Raw genomic sequence first — 9,526 nt, 5'->3', positions numbered from 1 at the left:
GTGTGTGTGTCAAGCTTCTCAAATAACTTGTCCTTCATGATGGGAATAATAAATCTATAGATGTCATTCCATAATTCAATCTAAATGAACGTATCAAACTGGATCAAGTCTGTATCTTACATGCAGGCTCAGGTAAGCTACTCACTGTTTCCAACTGTCCAGCATCCAGTACAAACAGTAGGTTTTTTTTTTTTAATTTTATTTCATAATGATCATTATGTGATAAAATAATTGTTATTAATGTGTTTGAATTTTTGTCATTAACAAATATTTCATTTTCTTTTTTTGTAATGGTAAAAAGAGCAAGAGAGACAGAAATCCCCACAGACTCCCTGCAATGATGCTAACTGGCATGTCATTGAACACAATGTTGCTCACCTTCTTCACTGGGACAGGGAGGGGCACAGTTAGGGGGAGACTGGGGTGCTGCTGACTCATCTGTTGTTAAGTCTGCTAAAAGGGGCAGGGACAATGATTGAATATGACTATCTTGCTAAACGTTTCCCTGCACTGATTAAATGGTGATTAAATGTAGGCTAACACTAGTCTGTAGCTAGCTAGCTTATTTCACTATGGACATTAAGCCAACAGGTTAATACCACTCACAGACTAGAGGCTACCCTAGCCTGACGTGGTCATACTCAGATTCTAGTCAGAATATGAGTCTGAAACCGCTCCATTGGGCTGTGATTATGGGGCGTGTTCCAACCAAAGGGGTAAGCTTCGCTTCAGAACTCGAGCCATCATGGCGCCATTTTGTTGCTAACTGGCCATCACCTCCTGTTAGCATTCCGCTGACCGCCTTTTTTTTTTTACGTCACTTGACTGAGAATAACTTTACATCCGAAGCGTTTAAAGACTCGATTTGTCCATTGTTTAGTTCTAAAGAAACACAACAACGTATAAAAGGCTCCATTACCTTGTATCTCACGTTATGGCTCCGTAGCAGACGTTTTTGTAAAAATAGGCTAACGATTGTGTCATAACCAAGTGACTTACTGTCGCACAGTAGAGGAATTACCGTATAGTACAGGAGAAGCTCGCAGGCAGTTTCGACTTACATTAGCTGTTTAGGTTTAATTACTAATGTTAACTAGCATGTTAGTTAGCAATAATTAGCATGTGCTTATGTTATCTCCTTACATATACCTACGCTCTCCGTCTCTGTAAGATTGGGAATGATTGAGATTTCTCTTGGCACAGCTACCAGAACACTTACAACTTTCAGACACGTTGCTCACGTCACATTTACGCGGTCTCTCTCAGTTGGAGGCTGCGCAGTAAAGCTGGCCATCACCGGAAAAGTGCTTCTAATAGCCTTCACTGGTCTCCGTCCAGAGCAACGGGATCTATTGGTCCATTATATATATGTCAATGGTTCCAACCGAACCAGGAAAAAAAATGCCTCTGCATTCATTGGATAGACCTACATCCAATCAGAGCAACGGAACTCAACTCAGCTGTCAACAGAACTCAACACTGTGTATCGTCTCCATAGCAACCACTCTTTGCACAATGCATTCGTTCTAACTTCCGACTTTTAGACCTTTTTGAAGCTGGATATATCATTTGTTGCGTGTAAATATAAATGTGGATAACGTTAGTGATAGTGACATTCTTGCTACAGTCGCATTTCTAGAGATGAATCGGCGAAAACACGTTTTATTTCTCTGATTCACGGCTTTGTTCTAGCTGCAGCTAGGCGCCCTCTCTCAGTCTCTCTCTATGTCTCTCCACCATATAACGCTCTCTCTCTTCAGTCTCTCTCTATCTCGCTCCACCATATAACGCTACCATGCTTTCGGGCAGTTGTTGAGGCTCCTCTGCTGAGGATTTTAAAATGAATGTGCTGTCGATATCTTCTGTAACAGACGCGATGGTGGAATCTACACATCTCAACAAATTCAACCCAAGCGTTCTTTGGTGACGTTGATTCTGTTACTGTTGATCATCTGTCCGACAATCTGATTGGTCCGAACAGATCCTGTTCGGGCAATAATTTCTTCTCAACGGAGCGACTCCAGACCGAACTTCCCGACCTCGAATTTTGTGGGCGGGGCTAAGTTCGGCTGGCATCCAGGCTAAAGCTACCCACCTTTCTTGGTGAAAAACTGGGTTACAGTTTGACACCCTTTCCTTTGTTTTTCCGCTCTTTTCTCTATTTCCTTTTTTGAAAACCAGATTTTGATATAACGTTACTTGGCAACATTGTGGTCACTCTAGTTCTGCCGCATCTACTGACTGCAACCGAAGAACTTCTAATATATCAAGAAGTGCCACTCCCTCGTTACTTCCGGGTTCTGAACTGGTTGCAGTTCCACCAGAGTTCCATATAGGGGGCGCTCACAGGCCAGTGCAGAATTAATGGGGCTCTATGGAGCTATACCCCTCAAAACCCACTTTTCTCAGGATATAATTTTTTGTCTAGTAATTTGAATGTTGCATTCGAAAGGGGAGGCTAAAAAAATACACACTGCTGTGTGTTAGATTTTTTTAAAGTCACTTTTTTGTTCTAAAAAGCCTTTTAAAATGTCAATGACGTCATACACATATACGGCCAGAGATACTGCTTTACGGCAAGCTCTGAGTCGCTTACTTTGTTCTCTCGAGGCATCGACAACACAGCTAACAGGTAAGGCTCTCCCTGTTAATACATGTGCTAGAAAGAGGTTTGCTAATGTTTTAAAGACCACACCGAAATATTCACTCTGATATTCAGGCTCTGTTTCGTATGCCGTCAAGCTGGATCTCCTATCGTAATCACTCCTTCACTGACCAATCAGCATTCATTAGCAGAATGCTAGCGTGTTATGGGCAACAACAAGTCACCCTGTAAGAAATCAAAAGGACATAAGTACTCGTTCATTCAACTTTCGACCTATAACCCATGTTGAACTTGCAAAAACAGATCAAATCAAATCTGAGGTTTCTCAACGACAATCAGGCGAAAGAGACAAATTTAGCCGTCTAGCTCCATAGAGTCCCATTCATTTTGCACTGGACCGCGATCACCCCCAGTGGAAATCTGGTACAATGGGGCTGGATAGGGAGTGGAATGGCTTTCCGTAGACCGGCTTTGCTGCAACTAAATACCGTCGCTGAGTACGCTAAGGCAGGACCAAACCATTTCATGCAGATACAGGGGGGTGGTCGGTCAATATGGATGTTTACTTTTTGGTCAATGGGGATATTTAACTTTTACTGCCAAAAACAAGTAAAACAAAGAGATCATTAATTTTATTATTATATTTGAAATATATATACTTGAATGATGATGGTTTAATAATTTTATATTAGTTTTTACCTATTTTTTGGGGCCCCTGTCAGTCATGGGTAGGGTTGGGCATCGTTTGGATTTTAACGATTCTGATTCCAATTCCGATTCTTCCTTTCGATTCCGGTTCTTATCGGTTCCGATTCTTTGAGGGGTGGAGTTGAAACGGGTCACATGCCTATTTTCACAAATAAGAGGAAAGTTTTATTTTGATTCAAAGGTGGTTTGCGGTTTTACAGCTTTTTCAACGTAAAATAAAGCCACACTAGAGCACCGCTTACTGTGCTCCATGGCTGCAACACAACAAGCACCTGGCCGCTACGGAAACCCAAACTTGCGCATGATAAATTGGTATGTGATGATCGGATATGAAACCAAATCCTCCAAACGATTCCAAAACGATTCCAATAAAGAAACGATTCCGATGGAATCGTAATTTTTGAAGCGATTCCGATTAGGAATCGGTTCTCGATGCCCAACCCTACTAATAACAGAGATAATAATGCAGTGATGATAGCTTGATAAGCATCTGTTGATCAAATCAAACTCACACCATACTCTTAATTTAAATGGGACCCGGAGTTCACTCATTTGAAGTTTTATTAATAAAAAGAGTGAGCTGTTCAGTTGTATTATGACAACACTGTAGAACTGATAAAGATGATCCACTTACCCATCAGAATCAGCACAAACAGACTCCATTGCATCTTTGCACTGTTGGATGAAACTGACATTTTAGTGTGTAGTGAATGAAGTACATAATCCACTCCCTCAGGATGAAAATCAAAGATTTAACAATTCTTTTATTATTTATCTATTTAACTGCCTCTTAACCCATGAAAATCTGTCATTTGAGTGATATACAGATAATAAAATGCATCATGTCAGGACACCAGTGTTGTAGTCCAGACCACCTAAACCGAGAACAAGTCATTACCAAGACCAGAGTGTATCGAGACCAAGACCAAGACCAAGACCAGACCAGTGGCAGACAGCCAGAGCTTCTCCTATCTACTCCATTCACTTTCTTGGGCGTGCACGTTAAGTGTTAAGGTAGAGGGGGTTAACAGTTACAAATTTCCAAAGTTATTGGTCGCATTTGAAGCAGGAAGTTTTACATCCAATCACAGTAATGATGTTAACACATAAAATTAGACAACGCAGAGGCAATTTATTGATATCTCTGCAGTTGTGGGCTTGACCGGTCTTAAAATTAAATCCAAGACCGAGTAAAAAGAAAAAAAAATGTAAGTCTTCTGTGTGGGGTGCTGAAGAGGGTGATAACAAATAAATGTTAACATTTTACTTTTTTATCTCTATCTTAATACAATACTCACATGCACATGTACAATGAAAGAGTTGTTTGTGTGTCTCTGAGTTTTTTGTTGCCTCTCCCTTTTTTCTGTGGTCTGTGTTGTGTGTGTGTCTTGGGGAAGATTTGGTTCACACATTCGACTTCACATAATCCGCTCTTACCGAAATACCTCATTCATTGCGTACAACATTATTGCTTACAGTATCCACATATCCAGGTTGTACCCCAGTCTTACGCTTTATTGTCCACTCTTAGCTGCCTTTGTTTGCTTTCTCTCGCACTAACACTTCACTTTTTTTCTGTTTTTTCATTACATCATTCATTTCATTACATTTTTTTTTTATGTATCTATTTATTTCATGTTGTAGCCTAGTTTATACGTTTTATTGTCACTTTAAACTGTACCTTTTGTATGTATATTGTCACGGAAGGCACAGGAGTCAGGCTGGAGGTAAGTGAAGCTGAACTTTATTACACAAAATCCAACAGGAGGAACAGAGAGCAGGTTTACAGGTAGCACTCGGACAGGTACAACAAGTAGTTACTGAGAGCGAGGCTAAGTGTCATAACATAAACATACAAGACCAGACCAAGAGTGCCTGTGCTACTTATAAAGATGGTGGACTGATGAGGTGCAGGTGGTGAACTGATGACATGGCATAATGAAGTGCAGGTGTGAGTGATCAGTGGTCTGATGGAGTGCAGGTGTGAATGATGAGTGCTGACGACGGTGGGAAAACAAACTGAAAGTCCATGACAACCAACTGAAAGTCCTTGAAAACCACCTGAAAGTCCATGTAAACCTGACATATATAATGTTCAAGGTTGCTTTTTCCTTTTATTGGATTGGTGGTGTTTGTGGTGAATGGATTACTATCTTAATATTTTTTTCTCAAGGAAAGCCGAAACCATTATTATTGAGATCTGATATGTTCTCTTATTAAAATGACATTGAGCCTATTGTGTACGCATTGATTAGGCCAAAGCTAATTAAAAGATGGTTGATGATACGTTAATGGGCTAAGTGTGTACAGTCACTATCACAAACATTGTATTAAGATAAAATGATATTACAAAATGTATTTTGAAGATGTCTTTCCAGAGGCAATGAGCCCATTTCATGTGGAATAATCAAATTAATCTTGAATCATTTTGATTGAAATTATTTCTTGGGCAATACAAAACTGTTCAGCATTTGATTGAAATATATTGCCAGTTGTTTTTCTTCTTCTGTCCAAAACAATGTAAAAAATGCAAAAATAAATGTCAAAATTAGTTTTCATTATTACACTCTTAGAAAGAAATCTGTTAAATGACAGAATAGGTTCTGGCAGCTCATTACTCGGACTTTGCCCCTTAATTAAAAAACAAAATTATATGTCTAGCTACAGTTGAAATACAGAACCTTTTTTGTTATTTAAAAATTCTCTCAGACAAAGCTGCTCAATTAAGTTAGTAAACTTCTGAAAATGTTGAAAAAAATTTTTAAACGTCGCAAAAAAGGTATCGGAGACTAAAACGTCGTAACGTGTCACAAACATCTGAAAAGCGACAAAAGTCGACAAAAAAAAAAAAAACATAAAAAAAAAGCTTTAAAAAGTTCTGAAATAGCAACAACGTCAAAAAAAATGCCCAAAATGTAGAAACAAGTCACAAAACTTTGGAGAAAAAAACTCTGCATACAGATTATGCAATTTGAAATGTAAAAACAAATGTACAACTGTGAATCATGTTCTATGGACAATTTCTGCTTAAATATACAGACAAACTGGGCTTCCGGTTGAGCGAAACATGGAGTAAGACGTGTTTTTCAGAGCTCCTGCAGAATCTGTAAAGATTTAATCCTACAACAGCATTTTAAGGCAGAAAGTCGCTGCAAAAATATTAAACAATATCAGTCTGATATTATAGTTGCGGATGGCAGCGAATCTCCGTAAATATAAGTAGGCTACTCTGGCTCTACTAGCACAAGGCCTGAAGCCTCGGGACAAAGTGCCTCCGGTCGATCTGCTATTGACAACATGAATACGGACTTTGAGGTAATAAAAGCAGAAATTCTCTCCTCTTTGAGGTCAGACATATCGTCTGTAATAAAGAAAGAGCTGAAGAACGCGCTCGCTGAAGATTTTGACACAATAAAAAGTGAATTACAGGCGATGAGGTCCGAAATCGCGAGCAGTGCTGCCGCCATGCGCTCCGAAATCGACCAAATGAAAGAGAACATTAAAGACGTCGAGGGAGGGCTCTCCACCTGGTCAGATGAGATGGTTACTCTTCAGACCACAGTAACCAAACTTACTAACCAAGTCAACGACTTGAAAGAAAAGTGCGAAGATATGAAAGGACGGATGCGAAGAGGGAATATTCGCATCACGGGAGTTCCCGAGCAACCTGGCTCAAGTTCACCAGCAGCCATAGGCGCGGGAAGTAGGGGTGCTGGGGGTGCGGCAGCACCCCTTGTTGGCGGCAGCACCCCTTGTTGGCAAACTGCGATCAAGCCCGTATTACCCAATGGGCATTAATCATTATGGTGATAATTATCCAATCAGAATAAAATAAAAGTTGTTTAATGTAATGATTGGGAGAAGGCCGCATGCACTGTGTAGATTGGCTAAAGATAAAGGTGGGTGGGCATAGAGCAGGTTGTTTACATCGCACTGATCCAAGATCAGCTTTCTAAGAACGAGTTGAGATTGAAAGAGTGGAATTAATTAGTAACTGATCCCCGGTCAGATTGGGTTGTATCAGCGAGTGAAAGTGTGGAAAAGGGAGAAAAAGATGCGGCTGCTATAAAAAATGTCCCGCGAATAAAGAGCTGGGAATGACGAAGAGGAGGATGTCGAGGAGCTAGCCAACGTTAGCTTGGAAGAATCGCTGCCTTCTACCAGCTACACTCAGCCACAGCTAACGGTGGCTAACGTTAACTTTAGCGAAGTTGTTGTGGAAAAAGACAGAGATGAGGCCGGCCGGTCATCAGCATTACAGAACAAGGTAATGGCCCCTCAGGTACCATCATCTCTGAAGGCCCTGCACTACGGGGACCGATTACAGAGACCGTCCGGGAGGAAGTTATACCCAGAGGGATATCAGCCTTTCAGAATCGGCGGCTAAATGTCCAGCATCTCGGAGGGGGGACGAGGCTGGCGGTAGAAAGACCCGCTCTCTCATTAACGAGGCACAGACCCGACACCTTCACAACGGCGAAACGGTACCACGGGAGTGGATTCTATATTCACTGTCCACCGGAGACATTTGTTGCGTTGCCTGTAAAGTGCTACCAACACACAGCAGCGCATCTGTAGTAGGGTTTAGCAAGCTGCTGAGGGAGCTTGACGTTGAGGATTTGATCTGCGACTTTGCAAAGAAAAAGACAAGAAATTAGAACTTCTAAAGGTAAGAGCTATTATGCTATCTGTAAATTGAGTAGGTTAATATAATCTGTTGTGACCGTGTGACCAGATAATGTACATATTTTGTTTAGTTTATTGAAATGCCATGCATATCAGACGTATTGCATCATAATTTTGTGATGCTGCTATAGGCCTGTGTGAGACTAAGTTGTCAAGTGCAGTAGCCTATATGTTGGCTTTTGCAGTTTGTGAAGTTGCCAGCTGACTAAGTGACTGTTATTTAACAACCTACGCTCAGCTGTGTTGTGTGATGGCATTGTTGTATCTTCAGTCAATCACGTTTCAGAATTACTATTGTGCTTTCTGCTTGGGTGATTTTTAGTGAGTACTATATCGCCATAGTCTTGAGCCATACAATGCTTTGGTATGATTTAATTAATTGTAACACTGTCTTGTGATGTGTGAGTCAGATGGCAGTACTTGGTTTATTGAACTGGAAAGGCATACTTGACGCCTGCTCAGCTGGACTAGTCATTCGTCTTTTTATTATTTTTTATTCGATAGTGACAGTGGATAGACAGGAACGGGGGAGAGAGAGAGGGAATGACACGCAGCAAAGGGCCGCAGGTCGGATTTAAACCTGGCCGCTGCAAAGGAATCTTTTGACCAGTAGTGATTGGCATGTGATTTAGTGCCTATATAGTTCGCTGTGCAGTACATAGCAGTATGTAGCCTACTTCATGGAGGCAGAGGTAGAGTTGTTCTGCACCCCCAGCACCCCGCACCCCCTGCTGGAAATGACTTCCCGCGCCTCTGCCAGCAGCGGTATCAAAACTTCTGAGAGAGATGCTGGAAATGGACAGAGAGCTGGGAGACTTCTAAATGAGGGCACACATGTAAGTAGTTCTTTTGTAGATTATGGTGAACTTGTGTGTGTTGTAGCAGTGCTTTGCTATTGAGAACGACGTAGCATGCTAGCGTTAGCATTAGCGTTAGCATGCTAATGCTAACGCATTAAGGAGTTAGCATGCTAATGCTAACGGTTAGCATGCTAACGAGCTAACGGTTGTGGTTAGCCAGCTCATTTCGGACTGTGACGTTTTTTGGTTTTTTTTCATAATATGGGCACTTTAAAACAGGTAGCTTTGTGGTGCATTCACAGTAATTGTAAAATACCCTTTTCCCATCTGGGGTTCAACAGCAATTTACTGGTGAAATAAGTTGTTGTTATTGTTATAGTTATTACAGTATTATTAAATCTTTAATTTTGACCATGGCCTTAGCAATAAACAAGTCACTGACTGTTGTTCACTACCCTTATTTTTTTTCTTCTTTTTTAACTTTATGCAAAAAGTACCGGTTCAGGCACCGTTTAGGCACCGGCACCGTTTTAAAAGTATCGATTTAGCACCGGAATCGAAAAAAAACCCAAACGATACCCAACCCTAACGAATATTGACTGCCATTCTTGCCAAAAGGGTAAATAGATTAATTAGTCAAATTATACATCCGGACCAAACCGGATTTATCCCAGAGAGATATTATGGAGATAATCTTCGTAGAGCGTTAAATATTATGAGGTATACA

The sequence above is a fragment of the Perca fluviatilis genome, chromosome 14 (assembly GCF_010015445.1).
Source record: "Perca fluviatilis chromosome 14, GENO_Pfluv_1.0, whole genome shotgun sequence".
NCBI lineage: Eukaryota > Metazoa > Chordata > Actinopteri > Perciformes > Percidae > Perca > Perca fluviatilis.
Note: the sequence above shows the minus strand (reverse complement) of the source record.